The sequence below is a fragment of the Eretmochelys imbricata genome, chromosome 6 (genome assembly GCF_965152235.1).
Source record: "Eretmochelys imbricata isolate rEreImb1 chromosome 6, rEreImb1.hap1, whole genome shotgun sequence".
In the NCBI taxonomy this organism is placed as follows: domain Eukaryota; kingdom Metazoa; phylum Chordata; order Testudines; family Cheloniidae; genus Eretmochelys; species Eretmochelys imbricata.
This window is the reverse complement of record NC_135577.1, coordinates 108601850-108620707: the sequence shown is the minus strand read 5'-3', so window position 1 is coordinate 108620707 and position 18858 is coordinate 108601850. Positions and strand designations below refer to the sequence as shown.

The window sequence follows — 18858 nt, the reverse complement described above, 5'->3', positions numbered from 1 at the left end:
TGTTTATCTTTTACAGTGCAAATATTTGTAATCAAGAATAATATACACTTTGATTTCAGTTACAATACAGAATACATTATATATGAAAATGTAGGAAAAGATACAAAATATTTAATAAATTTCAATTGACATTCTATTTAACAGTGCGATTAAAACCGCAATTAATTGCGATTAATTTTTTTGAGTTAATCGCATGAGTTAACTGCAATTAATATATATTATATAGTATATGTAATAGCAAAATTATTCAAATAAACATTATCTACTGATTATAGAAAAGAAACACGTGCTTGGGGATCAAAGTTGTTTCCAAAACACAGAACAAGCATGATTTGATGTTCAGTTTTACAAATGGGGAAAATGAGAGCTAGGCCAGGTCTACACTAAAAACTTTTATATAGTAATGTGTAGTAAAATTTGCTTTTACTGGTATAACTTTTTTCACTTGGGGTACTGGTATAAGCTATACCAGCAAAAAAGTGCTTTTTTGCTTATATAAGCTGCATCTACACTAAGAGGGTTTTTTTGCTATGATAGCTGTATCAGCAAGTCCTTTCTAGCGTAGACTCTGCCTAAGTGACTCACCTAAGATCGCACAGTGAATCATTGGCAGATCTGGGTTTGGAATTTAGGAATTTTTGATTCCCAGGTTTTACTCATTCCATTTGCCATTAATGCATTGGGCTACAATGGCTGTACACTATCAAATGTTAAGTCATTTTCATTTGCATTGGGGTTTGTGCTAGCTCCCATTATGGAATGGTTTTGATTGGAGGTAGACCAGTGCTGGGGTTCTAAAAAAAGAAGTGAGGGAATGCAGGGTGTGGGAAGCCCTAAGAGGAAGCAGTGGGAGATTGGGGGTAGTGAGTAGAGCTGGGATGAAGATCGGGTGGTGGAAAACTCAGGCTTTCCAGAGGAGCAGGGGTTGCACCCCACAAAGTCCATCCTGTCCTGGCCTTACCCCTGCCTGTGCTGGGATCTGTTGTCCAAGAAATCCTGCAACCTGGCTCCTGACACTGCCTGACTCCAGCTCTGCCCCAGGCTTCTGGTGGATCCAGCCCCTATGTTCCCTTGCCCATTCCTGGCTGCAATGTCCCTGGCTCCCTCCGTGCTGACCTGTCACCAAGCCTGCGCCCCCCCTTCCCCCCCCGCCCGTCTAGGCCCAGCACCTGCCTGCTCAAAGGACACTGTGTAGCCGAGAAGGGAAAGGAGCCATCTGGAATAGAACCAGCAGAAGTTCTAGAACGCAAGTTAATTTTGAACAGTTAAAATCTGTCCAAAAATTTAGTAGGTAAGGGTCAATGTTAAATGCCACATTGCACATCCTTTGGTTTATGACAGTGGTTCTCAAACTTTTGTACTGGTAACCCCTTTCACATAGCAAGCTTCTGAGTATGACCCCCCTTATAAATTAAAAACACTTTTTAAATATATTTAATACCATTATAAATGCTGGAGGCAAAGTTGGGTTTGGGGTGGAAGCTGAAGCTCATGACCCCTCATGTAATAACCTCACAACCCCCTGAGGGGTCCCGACCCCGGTTTGTGATAAGTATTTTACAACTTTTTTTTTTTTCCGGAGAGAGCTGGTAATTTGCAGAGTATTGTAGAATGCAGGAAAAATTGCAGCAGAACCACTTCCCCCCAAATCCCCCTCACACATCTCTGTCCGCCACCAAAACAAAAAATCCTTTCTCATAAATCAGAAAAGCCCATAGCAATGTTGGTATAATTTTCCACACATGCACACAAATCACTTTTTGGGAAAAAGTCTGGCATTGAAAGTATTGATCCAAATGGTGAATGATTTTGGAAGTTATAAGCCTGTGGAAATGGGACTGGGAGTAGGGCCAGAAATGAATTCATAATAAAAGCTGTCTTGCTCCCTAACCATAAAGGTGCCACTCTATGTAGAGTGTAAGTTGCATGCTTTTCAGAGGGGAATACAGTATTTGATTTTGTGCATCACTTATTTCCTTTAGTACTTCCCATGTTTTTAGTGTGGAAATTTGTATTAAAGCTGGCCCATGTGACCAGGATTTAGACATGCAGGCTACTCTTTTTGAATTTGATACTTGCCCCAGACAATACAAACCAGTCTTCCAACTTCCTCCACGCTCTTGCTAGCTTCTCCAACACAGAAGGCAGAACTTGGGGCATCTTAAAATAGATGTGTTGATGATGGCTGCAAACATTAGAAGGAAGGATGAGACTATTGAGTGAAGTAAAAAGATTTTAACCCCTTCATTCTGGATTGGTTTTAGCTTGCACAATGTGCCTGTTCTTAGTGACTCTAAGTGACTGCTCCATTAACCCACTAAATTCCCAAAATACTTCACAAATAAGGTTGATAGTCATTAAAACAGATTTGCTTTTCATGTGCATGCAGATTTAAATGTTGTTTGACTGGTAGTAGTCTGCTTTGTTTCACTAGCTTCTCCATAAACAGGGTATTCTCATAAGAGCATATTTCTAAACCCTTCCCAAAGTGATTAGCCTTGGATACACATGAAGAACAGGCAGACTTCTGCATTTAACAGCTGTTACAAGCTAAACTGTAGTCTGGTTTGATAAGCAAAAACAGGTGTGAGGTTGAGCAGATAAAAATAAACGCTTGAGCATGTTAGCCAGGACCTATAAACCAAACTGAACCCTTTTTAAATGTATGTAATTTGATAACTAAAAAATAGTTAAGGGGAAAAAATTCTTGCAGATGGACTTGAAAGGTATATTTGGGCCCTGGAATGCTACTTATAAAGAGCAGGAAATTTTGAAATCAGTAGCCTTGTATCTAAGTAGCTTTTCTTTTAAGAGGTTTTTATAGCTTGTTCCAAAGAGAACTTTTGTATACCACAGGGTTTTTTTTTCTTTCCTGGATAAGCGTGTGTGTAACTTCTCTTAACACTTATGGGCATTGTATGTGCACTGAAGGGTGAACAGAGTCCAAATGTTTGTGGTTTAATGTTGGGGGGGGGGGAGGGGTCTGCACTGAAATGTGGCATTATAAGCACAAGAGGGAGCCATATAGTTTAGTCATTCACTATGAGATTCTTTGTTATATTTTCTTCGTGGCTTTTTGAAGGAGTGTGCATTGGATTTCCTGGTTGATTTTTTTTCCTCCCAGCTGCATCTGGTTGCATGTTTGTAGTTAACTTCAGAGTGGTTTCTGTATAGATCAGTGCAAGACATCAGGAGTACTCTATGGCAAATGGAAATGCTGGAATGCTACTTTAATTCTCCCTCACACCAAAGGGCCAGTGGCTGTAGATTACAGCATTTTCTCCCCAGGAGTGATGGAGGGTGATGTTCTTCTACTGGCTGCCCCATTTTAAGACAACTATTTAATTGGTAGTTGTAGTTGATTTTTAAAATCATGTTAAAATTAAAATGGAAAATTAATAGGGCTGTCAAATGATTTAAAAAATAATCATGATTAATCACACTGTTAATAGAATACCAATTGCAATTTATTACAAATATTTGTGGTTTTTCTACATTTTCAAATATATTGATTTCGGTTACAACACAGAATACAAAAAGAAAAGGAGTACTTGTGGCACCTTAGAGACTAACAAATTTAGTCTCTAAGGTGCCATAAGTACTCCTTTTCTTTTTGCGAATACAGACTAACACGGTTGTTACTCTAAAACCTGACAGAATACAAAGTGTATAGTGCTCACTTTATATTATTTTTATTATAAATATTTGCACTGCAAAAAAATAGCATTTTTCAATTCACCTCATACAAATACTGTATTGTGATCTCTTTACTGCGAAATTGTAACTTACAAATGTAGATTTTTTGTTACATAATTGCACTCAAAAGCAAAACTATGTAAAACTTTACCGCCTACGAGTCCACTCAGTCCTACTTCTTGTTCAGCCACTTGCTAAGACAAACAAGTTTGTTTACGTTTACAGAAGATAATGCTGCCCGCTTCTTATTTACAGTGTCACCTGAAAGTGAGAACACGTGTTCGTGTGGCAGTTTTGTAGTCAGCTTTGCAGGGTATTTACGTTCCTGATATGCTAAAGATTTGTATGCCCCTTCGTGCTTCGGCCACCATTCCAGAAGGCATGCTTCCATGCTGATGATGGGTTCTGCTGAAAAACAATCCAAAGCCATCTGGAACGACACGTATTCATTTTCATCATCTGAGTCAGATTCCAGCAACAAAAGGTTGATTCTCTTTTTTGGTGGTTTGGGTTCTGTAGTTTCTGCATCGTAGTGTTGCTCTTTTAAGACTTCTGAAAGCATGTTCCATATCTCATCCGTCTCAGATTTTGGAAGGCACTTCAGATTCTTAAACCATGGGTCAAGTGCTGTAGCTGTCTTTCAAAATCTCACATTGGTACCTTCTTTGCATTTTGTCAAATCTGCAGTGAAAGTATTCTTAAAATGAACAACATGCTGGGTCATCTTCGGAGACTCTTATGACAAGAATGCTGGTAAAACACAGAGCACATTTTTTTAAAGAGAGACATCAGCATGGAGCATGTCCTCTGGAATGGTGGCCGAAGCATGAAGGGACATACGAATGTTTAGCATATCTGGCACATAAATACCTTGCAAAACTGACTACAAAAGTGCCACACTACCACCTGTTCTCGCTTTCAGGTGACATTGTAAACACGAAGGGGACAGCATTATCTTCTGTAAACATAAACAAACTTGTTTGTCTTAGCAAGTGGCTTTCAGGTGACATTGTAAACAAGTTAATAAGAACTATAGTTGGGGCAGGGGGACAGTCAGTGGCAGGCAGAAGATGAGCTGGTAGTATAGTATGCAGTTGGATGGTGTAAATTCAACATGTTTGGGGTTGGATTCGTCTTAGTTTGGGCTTTAGAGCAGAGCGTAAACCAGGTCAGGTATTCCAATTTGTTTGACTACATGTAATATAGAAATGTTACCTAGCTAAATACACCATGTTAGAGAAGAAGTTGTGGAGGCTGAAATCCTAATACAGCATTAGCAGTACAAGCTACCACATACTTTTTTTTTTACAGGTGTGCTTCAGTCTTGTTATGGAATATCCACGTCTTGGCAGTGGAACAATAGTTCACTCATCAAGGAATAAATGAGCATACACTCTCTAGTTGGGCTAATAACAAGGGTACTAGTTACAATGGTGCCTTTGTGTGTTCTGTTGCCAGTAGAGAACTATACTAAGACCACCAAGACCATTTAACATAATGCACCTCTACCCCAATAGAACGCGGTCCTCAGGAGCCAAAAAATCTTACTGCTTCATAGGTGAAACCGCGTTATATCGAACTTGCTTTGCCTCGAGCATTTCCATTATTAATAGTCACTTCCCGCCCCCTGACTGACCCCTCAGAACTCCCGACCCATCCAACTCCCCTCCCGTCCTCTGAACTGCCCTGACCCCTATCCACACCCCCGCCTCCTGACAGGCCTCCCGGGACTCCAACGCCCCTGTCCCCTGACTGCCTCGCCCCCAGAACCTCCTGACCGCCCCCCAAGACCCTCTGCCTCTTATCCAACCCCTCGGCCCCGGCCCGGCACCCTTAACATGCCACTCAGAGCAGTGTGTCGGAGCCAGATGCGCTGATCTGCCTGAGTGTGTAGCCTCACCACCCAGAGCACTGCTTTACCGCGTTATATCCGAAATTGTGTTCTATCGGGTCGCGTTATATCGGGGTAGAGGTGTTTACTAAACAGCAGTGGTGGATTTCTGACACTGCTGGCTTGGGAATAGCAATTTAAAAATGAAAAGCTTAATGTTCCTTTACCCAGATCTCTTAGAGCAAAATGTAAAATCTGTGTTTTGGAACTGTAGAGTTATATACATCCTATGGATATTCTGCTGTTGGCTTTTTTGCTGGTCACTCAGTGACATTAGTAAAGTTCCAACAGACTGAATTTGCAATAAAGATTTCATTAATATGTTTTTTTATGAAGGTCTGGGTAACTTTCTGATACTCAGATTGTTCTGTATGTTGTCCAAATATTCACACACTCTTAATGGAATCAATGTAATGTGATGGTATACTTATCTCCTTGCCAGGCATCACTCCAGTCAAGCTTGGGAAAGAATGTCTTTTTCCTCAGGTTATCTAAAGTGAAGTCCCTTAAATGATGAACTCACTTTTAAAGTGTGGTGACATCCCTTTCTGTCAGTTGATTGTAGAAAGGTGTTGTTGGCTTCACCTGTTGAGGAAGGCATTTATATTTTTCTAGATCAGGGATTCCTCAAACTTCATTGCACTGTAACTCCCTTCTGACAACAAAAATTACTACATGACCCCAGGAGGGGGGACTGAAGCCTGAGCCCGCCAAAGCCCTGCTGCCCCAGGCAAAGGGGCCAAAGCTGAAGCCTGAGCCCCACCATCCTGGGCAGGTGCCATAACCAAAGCCCAAGGGCTTCAGCCTTGGGAGGGGGAAATTGTAGCCTGAGCCCCGCCACCCAAGGCTGAAAACCCTTGTACTTTGGTCCCAGGCCCCAGCAAGTCTAATGCCAGTCTTGGCGACTCCATTAAAACAGGGTCGCTGCCCACTGTAGCGTCAGGACCCACAGTTTGAGAACTTCTCTTCTAGACAGTATAAAGAATGAGAAGAAATAAAAATTAAAAGTGACTAGCTTTAAAAGTAAGTTTCACTTGGAACTGCAGTACTTGCCAAGTCAAACACAGTACGCAGTTTGGGTTACAGAACAGTTGGGTGAAGAAGGCCTATTGTCTTTTGGAATTGCACATCTGGCTGCTGTCCTTCTTCCTCTCTTTTGGCATACATGCTGTCAATGGTGTGTGGGAAGAAGATGAAGGAAGCAGGTCTGGGTACCCTGTCCTTTTCAGTATTTCTTCATGTGATAGGGGTTGAACTGTCTAAGGGGAAAAAGGCATTTACGAGGGAGCTCACTGAAGGTACAACTGCACTCTCACTGTCTCTATATCAGGAGTTTTCAACCTCAGATTTGCAAGCAGGTGTCAAGGAGTCACAGTTGCCCTTCACTTTGCATATTATAAGTGGGAACTCCTTCCAAAATATCATGAAAAAGGTTGAGGATTATTAGTCTGTGTGGTGACTGGGGAAGTAAATGACTGCAGCCACTACCAACCAAGAGTGTATATCCAGCTATTCCTTCCCAAATGTTCTGGATTGACTGGCCTCTGGATCCTAGAACAGATAACTTGTGTCATGATTGTGTGTGTTTGAGGGGGCTAGAATGGCACTGCTATCTCAACTGTCTATGTGTGGTTTTTTGCAAGTGGTGATGTACAAAAGAAATGGAATGGAAGATGCAGTTAAACTCTGCTATGCCAGGAAGTGTCATTCTACACCATTCTCACCACATGAATCCTGCTGTAATGTAGGAATGACACAAAACATCCAATCAATATTTATCATATGCAATAAAAAAAATCACTGACACAAACTTACAGTACTTTCAGTTGCCTCATCAAGTCAGTAGTGAATTATATAACTTTAATTAATTACTGTCCTGTGGTGCCTTTTTAAAGTTTAGAGCTCCATTCTGCTCTTGTGTTAGAATGTTCTGGTTTGTAATATTTTTTTTTTCACCTTAGAAAATCTAGCACCTACTTTTAGAATAGACACACTCCTAGCAGTTAATAAAACAAGTTAAGTGAATGTTTTGACATGTACCTCTGTAGAAGTAAACTATTATTACAAAGTAGAAAACATCTTGTAGTTTTCTTCGTATCCACCATTCTGGACTGATGGGTTACCTCATTATGTTAGGCAGCACATATTCAATAGAAGATGGGAATTCTGATTCTCTCTAGATCACTTGGATCCTCCTTTCTGAAATCTTTATTTAGTTTAGCTTAAGGGCAATTATAGCCTCAGTAGTGCTGTACAGAGAAGTGTTTCTCTTTAAGGCTCCTGCTTCAAAGGATTTCCACAGCTGGGAAGGGGACAGTACCCAGCAATTACTGATAGAACTTCCTACTTGTGGCCTGGAGTGTGTGTGTTTTCACCTTGGCCTGAAACCATCATGTAGTATCCAACTTGTCTCTTAATGAAATTTCCCCATGTTAATGAATGCATTGGAAAGGGGAGACTTCACTGAGGGTGGAGAGGGAAAAAAATTCTGCTTGGTCAAAAGAAAAACCCTTGAGCTTAATGTTCAAAGGCGTGAAAGCTAACAAGGTGGAAGCTTAAGCTGGGTTTGGCTTTGAGTACCTCAAGTAACCTTACCATTATTTTTTGCTTGGGATGCCACAGTATAATCCGCACTGAGTGGCATTCTTTCCAGAGATGATATGCAGAAGTAAAGCCTGACACAACTTCAGTGACACAGAATAGTTTCTTTATGATATTGACACCTGATTTAGTGATACTGATGCAGAAATTGTCCAATATCTTTTCCTTTTGGGATGTGTGTGCTTGAAACTATATTCTTCCGAGAGGGACAGGAAGAAGGTTCCCCAAGACTCCTTCCACTGTCTTTGTCAACAAGAATAGGAAGCAAAGTTGTACTGGAACCTCTGTCGTAATTTAATCTGAATGGAAGTGTAAGTATGATGATTGAGCCAGAACACAGAGGTGTGTGAACTCAGCTCTTGGGTCCTGATTCAGCAAAGCATTGAGCACATACTTAGTACTTTTTAGAATCAGGGACTTGGTGGCTGCTGTTGCTTTCATCCAGGTGGTAAAGTCCTGTTACAATAGTAACGTAAAAGAGAAATTCTTCAAGGAAGAGCTTCTAAAACTGAGGCTAACCTAACTAGGTCAGTCAGAAAGGTCCTGGTGTTGTAGCAGTTTTTGTTTTGCTTGACTGTCCACTTCTGCAGAGGCAGCTGTTGAGATTTAGTGATCCGATGAACTCTTTGAAAATCAAGGGGTGGAAAGATCTTAGTTATCTATGCATTTCTGCCCAGAGAAAATTTAACAAACAAATATCTTTCTCTGAAAATATTTTTTTTGTGTAAAACCATATTTCATATGGCAAACAAAGCATCCAGTAACATCAAAGGTATGTACAATAGTGAGCTGAGTGATACTCTTCCCTTATTGCCATCACTTGTTTTAATTTACTCAAACATTTTATTAAATACAGTGGGATTCAGTAAATCTATCCTTAGTATCTTTAGACATGGATCGCACTCTTGGTATGCATATACCCCATTCACAGGAGATCAGAATTTTTGACCAGTAGTGTCCACTGGGGCTGGACATGCCCTCTGACTACCCTTGTATGACCCCTACCAAGGGAATAAAGGGCAGAGCATCTCTAACATTTGCCACCAAGAATCCTTATAAAAGACTCTGAGCTGTGAGAACAGAGGGCAGGTTGTGTGTTCTACATTTACAGAATGTCTTGAAGAACCAGATTCAGTGACAAAATGTACAAATAGATATATACAAATGCTAAAGTCTAAATACTTAGATGGGTGAGCTAGAGTGCCTGGCATTAAATGAGAATATTGATGTAATAGTGGAACAATGATAAGAACATACATAAGAACGGCTATACTGGGTCAGACCAAAGATCCGTCTAGCCCAGTATCCTGTCTTCCGACAGAGGCCAATGCCAGGTGCCCCAGAGGGAATGAACAGAACAGGAAATCATCAAGTGATCCATTCCCTGTCATTCATTCCCAGCTTCTGGCAAACAGAAGCTAGGGACGCTATCCCAGGTCCATCAATGGCTATTAGCCAGGATGGGCAATCCTCCCTGAATTTATCTAGTTATTTTTTTAACCCTGTTAAAGTCTGGGCCTTCACAACATCCTCTGGCAAAGAGTTCCACAGGTTGTGTATTGTGTGAAGAAATACTTCCTTTTGTTTGTATTAAACCTGCTGCCTATTAATTTCATTTGATGACCCCTAGTTCTTTTGTTATGAGATGTAATGATAATCAATGGGACATGGTAATACCAAAGTACAAAATATATAGGAATGAAGGAGTAGGTTGTGTTGATGGTGGAGTGACAGTATGAGAGTCAATTAAAGTATCACTTAAATCAGCCTCTTTACCAGATGACTGGAGGGTAGCTAATTTTTAAAAAAGGCTTCAGAGGCAATCCTGGCAATTTACAGGCCAGTAAGTTTTACTTCAGCACCAGACAAATTGGTTGAATCTATAGTAAAGAATAGAATTATCAGACACATGTTTGAATATAATTAAGGCTACATTTAAGTCACGGAGGTCATGGAAGTCATGGAATCCCTGACTTCCAGAGACCTCCCTGAAATTCTCTGCTTCAGCCCAGGGCCTGCAGGACTCTGGAGCTGGCAGCCAGTGGGGCCCTGGCACGGTTCCAGTGCTATGAGGCCCTCTGCAAGGTTCCAGTGGCAGGTGACAGACTCCTGAGGGGGCCATCCTCAGGGTTCCAGCGACGGGTGACAGCCTTGTGTGCATTGGTATGGGGGACATGCCTCAGGCGAGCAGCTGGGGGTGTCCCATTTTCTCTTCTGGAAATATGGTCACCCTGCAGCTCCCAGATGCTGTGGGTGGAGAGGGCCTCCCCCCACCGCCCCCCAATGCAGCTTCCAGGTGCCACTGGCAGAGTGGGAACGCCACAGCTCTCAGCCACCACTGTGGCAGAGGAAACCATGGAACCGCAGCAGCAAAAGTCACAGACAGGTCACGGCTTCTGTGATTTTTTGTTTATTGCCCATGACCTGTCTGATTTTTACTAAAAATAACCATGACAAAATCTTAGCCTTAAATAAAGTATCTTGGGGAAGAGTCAACATGGCTTTTGTAAAGGGAAATCATGCATCATCAATGTATTAGAATTTTTTGAAGGTGTCAACAAGTATGTGGACAAGTGATCCAGTGGTTACTATGTAGTTGGACTTTCAGAAAGCTTTTGACAAAGTCTCTCCCCAAAGGCTCTTAAGCAAAGTAAGCAGTCCTGGGATCAGAGGGAAGGTCCTCTCATGGATCAGTAACTGGTTAAAAGATAGGAAACAAAGAATAAGGATAAATGGTCAGTTTTCACAGAGGAGAGGTAAATAACAGGAATTCCCCAAGGATCTGTATTGGGACCAGTGCTTTTGAACATATTCATAAAAGATCTGGAAAAAGGGGTGAACAGTGAGGTGGCAAAATTTGCAGATGACACAAAATTACTCAAGATAGTTAAGTCCAAAGCTGACTGTGAAGAGTTACAAAGAACACTCACTAAACTGGGTGACTGCGCAACAAAATGGCAGATGAAATTCAGTGTTGATAAATGCAAAGTAATGCACATTGGAAAAAATAATCCCAACTACACATACAATATGATGGGGTCTAAATTAGCTGTTAACACTCAAGAAAGAGCTCTTAGTGTGATTGTGGATAATTCTCTGAAAACATCTGTTCTGTGTGCAGCGGCAGTCAAAAAAGCTAATAGAATCATAGAACTAGAAGGGACCTTGAGAGGTCATCTAGTCCAGTCCCCTGCACTCAAGGCAGGACTATGTATTATCTACCATCCCTGACAGGTGTTTGTCCAACCTGCTCTTAAAAATCCCCAATGATGGAGATTCCATCACCTCCCTAGGCAATTTATTCCAGTGCTTAACCACTGAGAGGAAGTTTTCCTAATGTCCAACCTAAACCGCCCTTGCTGTAGTTTAAGCCCATTGCTTCTTCTCCTATCCTCAGAGATAAAGAAGAACAATTTTTCTCCCTCCTCCTTGTAACAACCTTTTATGTACTTTGAAAACTGTTATCATGTCCCTCCCCTCAGTCTTCTCTTCTCCAGACTAAACAAACCCAATTTTTTCAATCTTCCCTCATAGGTCATGTTTTCTCGAACTTTAATCTTCTTTGGACTTTCTCCAATTTGTGCACATCTTTCCTGAAATGTGGTGCCCAGAACTGAACACAGTACTCCAGTTGAGGCCTAATCAGTGAGAGGAAAGCGGAAGAATTACTTCTCGCATCTTGCTTAGAATACTCCTTCTAATACATCAAAGAATGTTGTTTGGTTTTTTTGCAACAGCACTACACTGTTGACTCATATTTAGCTTGTGATCCACTATGACCCCCAGATCCCTTTCCACAGTACTCCTTCCTATACAGTCATTTCCCAATTTCCATGTGTGTAACTGATTGTTCCTTCCTAAGTGGAACACTTTGCATTTGTCCTTATTGAATTTCATCCTATTTACTTCAGACTATTTCTCCAGTTTGTCTAGATCATTTTGAATTTTAATCCTATTCTCCAAAGCACATGCAACCCCTCCCAGCTTGGTATCATCTGCAGACTTTGTAAGTGTACTTTCTATGCCATTATGTAAATCGTTGATGAAGATACTGAACAGAAACGACCCAGAACTGATCCCTGCTGGACCTCGCTCATTATGCCCTTCTAGCATGATTGTGAACCACTGATGATAACTCTCTGGGAATGATTTTCCAACGAGTTATGCACCCACCATATAGTAGCTCCATCTAGGTTGTATTTCTCTAGTTTGTTTATGAGAAGGTCATGCGAGACAGTATCAAAAGCCTTACTAAAGTCAAGATATACTACATCTACTGCTTCCACCCTGTCCACAAGGCTTGTTACCCTGTTAAAGAAAGCTATCAGGTTGGTTTGACATGATTTGTTCTTGATAAATCCATGCTGACTGTTATTTATCACCTTATTATCTTCTAGGTGTTTGCAAATTAATTGCTTAATTATTTGCTCCATTATCTTTCCAGGTGCAGAAGTTAAGCTGACTGGTCTGTAAAATAAATAGGAACCATTAGGACAGGGATAGATAATAAAACAGAAAATATAATCATGTCACTTTATAAATCCTTGGTATGCCCATACCTTGAATACTGCATGCAGTTTTGGTCACTCCATCTCAAAAAAGAACTAGAAAGGTACAGAGGTGGGCAACAAAAATGATTAGGGGTTTGGAACAACGTCCAAACAAGGAGAGATTAAAAAGATTGGAACTGTTAGAAAAGCATTGACAGGGGAGCTATGATTAGACAGCTATAAAATCATGAATGGCCTAGAGAAAGTGAATAGGGGCATGGTATGTACTTTTTCATGTGACATAAGAACTAGGAGTCAATGAAATTAATAGGCAGCCGGTTTAAAACAAGCATAAGGAAATACTTCTTCACACAATGCACAGTCAACCTGTGGAACTTGTTACCATGGGATGTTGTGAAGGACAAAAAAAAAACCAGGGTTAAAAAAAGAATTAGGTTCATGGAGGATAGATCCATCAGTGTCTATTAGGCACATGGTCAGGTATAGAACCCCATGCTCTTGGTGTCCCTAGTCTTTGATTGCCAGAAGTTGTAATGGAGATGGATCACTTGAAATTGCTGTGTTCTGTTCATTCCCTCTGAAAGCTCTGGCTCTGGCCACTGTCAGAAGACAGGATCCTGGGCTAGATGGGCCATTGGTCTGACACAGTATGACTGGTCTTATGTTCTAGTAGTATAAAGTAAATAATTGTTCTTTTTCTATTGTGCCTGAGAAATAACGTGAAGGAAGGGAAGAACCTTACTTTTACAAAGTTGTACACATATACCATCTTGATATGTCAGTTGCCCAAGAGGGAAAAAGTGTTCAATAACTTCACCTCTCACCACCCCCATATCTGGCTGTCAGACTGGCTGCTAGCCTTGGTGGTGGTCTTAGTTGCTAGAGTAGAACCCTTTCTTTCGCCAGTGTGGCTACAGGCAATCCGGCAGCAACCACTGGTACTTTCTGTTCGTTTTGAGACATCCTCCAACTGTATATAAGCAAGTTTTGAAATTTGGAGGAAGGTTTTTTTTAGACTGAACAGTACACTAACTCCTCACTTAACGCCCTCCCGCTTAATGTTGTTTCAAAGTTACATTGCTGCTCAATTAGGGAACATGCTTGTTTAAAGTTGTGCAGTGCTCCCCTATAATGTCATTTGGCTCCCTGCTCTGTACACTGCATGTAAGATTTTGTGGAAGAGCAGCGACTTTACAAGGGAGCATTGCACAAGTTCCTCTTCTCCGCCTCTTCCCCCCACCACCAAACAGCTGTTTGGCGGCGCTTAAGACTTTCTGGGAGGGAGGGGGAAGAGCGGGGAAGCGCTGTGTCTCCACTCCTCCCTCTCCCTCCCAGAAAGTCCTAAGCCCACCAAACAGCTGTTTGGTAGTGCTTAGGATGTTCTGGGGGCTGGGAAGGAGCGGGGATGCAGCGTGCTCCGGAGAGGACCTGGAGTGGGGGTGGGAAGAGGTGCGCCTGGAGTCGAGCGGGGACGGGAAGAGGCAAGCCTGGAGCATCCCCCAGCAAAGTCGGCGTCTGTTCTTCTCTGGGTAAGCTGCCACTGCTGCTGTGAAGGTGCTTCCTAGTGTCCTTGCCTGCAGCCGGCTGTGCCTGTGTGATGTAAGCCAGGGGCACTTCCCAACCACAGTACAGTAGTGTACAGCAGTGCTTCTCAAGCTATCTGATGTGGGGGACCGGCAATATTTTTTCCAATGTGCGCGCAGACCAGCAGCCGATGGCTCCGGTCCGCGAACCACCACTTTGAGTAGCACTGCTGTACAGTATATAATGGCTTTTGTCTGCCCCAAAAAAATTTCCTTGGAACCTAACCCTCCACATTTACATTAAATCTTATGAGAAAATTGGATTCATTTAACATCGTTTCACTTAAAGTTGCTTTTTTCAGGAACATAACTACAACGTTAAGTGAGGAGTTACTGTACCATTTGGAAATAGACACCCAGAAATGTCTGGAAATGCACCAACCCTTGATTTTGCTCCATTTGGCCACCACAGGATGCCAGCTCTGACAGTATTATCCCAAAAAGGTTTACTAACTTTTTGTTTAAATATACAATAGAACCTCAGAATTATGAACACCTTGGGAATGGACGCTGTTCGTAACTCTGAAATGTATGTAACTCTGAACAAATAAGATTGATTCTTATGATTCAAGATTGATTCGTTATGATTCTTTCAAAAGTTTACAACTGAAGATTGACTTAATACAGCTTTGAAACTTTGCTATGCAGAAGAAAAGTGCTTTCCCTTTATTTGTTTTAGTAGTTTACGTTTAACACAGTACTGTATTGTATTATTTTTTTTTTTTTTTGTCTCTGCTACTACCTGATTGTATACTTGCAGTTCCAAATAAGGTATGTGGTTGACTGGTCAGTTTGTAACTCTGGTGTTTGTAACTCTGAGGTTCTACTGTATGGGGTTTGTTCCTCTATAATGACCCTTTTGATAGAATGTAAGGGCCTGCATTTAAATGAGAATACTCACTTGATGTTCCCATTTTTAACTTAAAAAAAAAAATTAAAGCTATTCAAAGCTGTTTCGTACAGACTTGATTAGTTTGAATTAGAGTTCATGTAATGCTGAATGCCATATTTTATACCTGCTCCCTAAAGGTCTGGCTGCATAAGCTTAAAAAAGCAATGTCTGATTTTGTTACATATTAAGTGTTTGTTTAGTTTAAATACATGTCTGTATCTTTTTTGATCAACTTGGAAAATTTGCATGCTATGCAGCAGCCATCTTCTATACTTTATTAAATATCTGTCAATTATAAATATCAAGGTTTTACATTAATGTCAAGATAGTACATCAAAAATTCATGGAATATGTGACTTTTTCCAAGGGTATTTAATACTTAATGCATTTGTGTCATTTTTCTTTCTAGATATATTGACAGGTTTTATTAAGTGTTTGTTAGGGAGATTTCATTTTTACCAAGGGACTATAAAGAGAAGCTGCATGCTAAATCAATTTTTTAATCAGAATATTGTTAATGTTTTCTGTCTTCAAACTCTTATAATCTATAGGCTTAATTTAAATTTCTTGGTCTATTTTTAAGTAGCATGCTGAAATAGTTCAGGGCAGAAATCTAATATGGTCAGATATGCTGACTTTAGTATATTTTAATTTCTTTAAAATAGCTACTAGAATATTGCATTGTGGAAAGTGTTCTTATAAATATGGTAATTACATTTTTTTGGTAATTTTATTCTGTCTTGCATCTTGCCCTTTGTTGTAATTCATCCATATAAAAACACTGCTTACATGCACCTGAACTATTAAGATACGGCAGTCTCTAATTTCTAGAAATTTATAAATGAAGGGATTAATGGAATATACAGCCTTCACCTTGAGGTCACATGTTCAAATCTGGATTGATGTGTGTTGTGACTGAAAGTCGTTACCATCTGATGGCTGTTCAGTAGCCCATGTGAAATGAACTAGTTGTCTCAATACAGTTCCTTGTTGTCAGATGTCTCCATTACAAAAACTACACCATCAAAATTAACACTAATTTACACTCTTGGAGAGGCCAATGGCTGATTGATCATAGTGTGAACTACCCTCTTGCTTTCTAGAGATGCTTGCTGTAGATCATTGTTAAGACATATTGGCTGATGAATAATTTCTGCCTGTGTAGTATTTGATCTGAGGCTTCATTTAAGAATTTCACTGTAGTGTGCTCAGTCCTAGACCTTTAAAATGAATTTGGAATTTCAAAGGAAAAATCAGTAAAAATATTGAGATGTTTACTTTCCTGTTTATATGCCGTTTAACTTCTTTTAGTACATTCTAACTACTGATCTATTGTTGACAATCATTCATCCTGTCAGAAGTGGTTGTTGGGGTGAAAAATAAGTATTTCTTGTACACCTAGTTTCTTTTGATCTTACGATAAACAGCTGCATGCTGTTGGTTTAAAGTAGCATCTGTTTACATTAAATATTTCAAATATTAGGATTTCACAAGGGTGAATTAGTTTGAACCACCAGTGTCAAATTGGTAATGCTGGAGGAGATTTTTATTTTAATTAGTGTCATGTTTATCCTAATGACAGCTATTGTGAATTAAGGGAGGAGGGTTTGGAAGGATTTTGACTTGGCCTGGCCATGCTATGATTAATGATCAAATTCAAGAGGAAATAATCTAATTTTGTGCATAGCATTTTGGTGATTATTCTGCTCCAGTGCCAGTAGGTGGCATCAGTGCCACACTGACAAAGTCTGTCCTGGTGAATATGAACTGTTTAGTCAAAGCTAATATCAATATGACAATTGGAAAAACTCCATGTCGCTTTTCTTAAGCAAAATTGTTTTAGTACCCAAAAAAATACAGTAGGAAATAGAATAACTTTGTAAGCGTTAGCGTTATGAAGATTTATTCCTGGATTAACTCTGTGGATTGAATATAAACGGGAAACAATCAAATTTCTTTAGAAATTTCCCTGTTCACAGAAAATTTTCTTTAGGATTTCTAGGCATAGAATGAGCTTTGACAGTTATTAGTTTGTAATAGAACTGGACATAAATGTTCTAGTGGAAATCTTTTAAAATTAAACTCTAGTTAACCCTTTGGTTAACTGTTAATTTTTATTTCGCTTCTGAATGGTAACTTTCCTGGATGCTTAGTTCATCATACCAAGGTTTAATCTTTAGACTAGTAATATACTGCTAATCAAAATGGAAATTAAGTTGTCATAAAGAAATAAGAATTTTTTAGAATTTTAACTAAATACATAATTTCAGTTATCTCAGATTCTAGCATGTTCATCTTCTAATTATGGTATAGTTTGGTGGGAAAGAACGGCTCCTGAGGAATGTTGCTTGTGGCTCAATATTGTGTTAGTGGTTTTGTGTGAGAAATTGTTTTGTAAAATGTGCTGTTAAGTTTAAATATAGAGTAATTTGCTGTGCAGTGTACAACATATATAGATATTAAAATCCTATAGAAATGTAGAAGTTCACACTGAATTTTTGAAATGCTCAAATTATTAACTTTTCACTTGAAAATCCTAAATTTCAGAGTTAATCCATCCAAAGGGTTAACTACAGGGATTGGGGAGAGCAAACACCTGGGACCTAACACCCAATTGGCAGTCTTTTGTAATGTATAATTTGCCTAAAATTGCACACTGAGCACAAGCTTTTGTTTTCTAATTGATTTACGGTTTGGGCCACTTATACCTCATCCCCTACTGTCCTGCACACAGTGCCAGCAAGTACATTACAGTGAGAGATGATAAATTACCATGCACTTGTGATGCTAATGCGTCAAGAGTAAAAACTCCATACTACATGGAGCTTCATGTATTAACAGTGTTGGAAAGATACAGCTAAGCAAAAATTAATTTGTATCTTAAGAAATAACCATTTGTTCATTTGATCGCTTACTGCAATCTGTCTACAGACTTAATTGAAATGGAAGATTAAAATTATAGTCATATAGCTTTCAATCTGTTGTTTAGTATAAAGTTTTAAAGTGGTTGAAAAGTCCATGTCTTTTTAGAAAATGTATGATAGGTTATTTTCGACATACTGCATATTGGATACTTCATTTACCAGAAATGAGTGACAGGTTTTACAGGTTTAAAAAACTTTTTTTAACCACAGTACTTTATTTGCTAATGTCAACTAAGCTATATACCTTTTATATCTAATCTAACAAATCTAAGAAAAAATAGAATTACCCTGCTTCTGGATGAGTGTATCTACATATAGTTGCTGCACTAAACCTAACTGTGCTAGTCACTAAAACCATTTAAATATTTTAATCTATTGAGATTCCTGAAGTGTGGCAGAACTGTGAATAAACTCTTGGTGACTACTAGGAAGGAAAGAGAGACTTAGAATAAATTAATTCTCCATATGTAAAACACAGAATTAAGATTCCAGGATAGGAGAGGTGATAGTAGAATTTGCTGAAACCTATTGTTCATTTCTTGTTTGGGTTTTGTGAGGTTGATTGTTTTCTACCTTTATGGAATCAGTCCACCTTAAATTTTTATTTTTGTGTGGTGTCTGTGGGTTCCAGTCTTGAAATATGAAGAAACAGATTTATGGCGGCTGCTGGGCACAACAAATTAAGTTGACAGTGATGTATGAGAGCATAATAGCATGATGATCCCTCTGTAGCGCGGCTGGACGCCTCCTGCTTCATTTG

At 39.8% G+C, this 18858-nt stretch overlaps 1 protein-coding gene across 4 annotated transcripts in view; it reads left to right on the top strand.

The window, feature by feature from the left end:
• Positions 1-18858, top strand: part of SETD3 (SET domain containing 3, actin N3(tau)-histidine methyltransferase) — a 67742-nt gene that overhangs the window by 31855 nt on the left and 17029 nt on the right. The window lies entirely within an intron of this gene.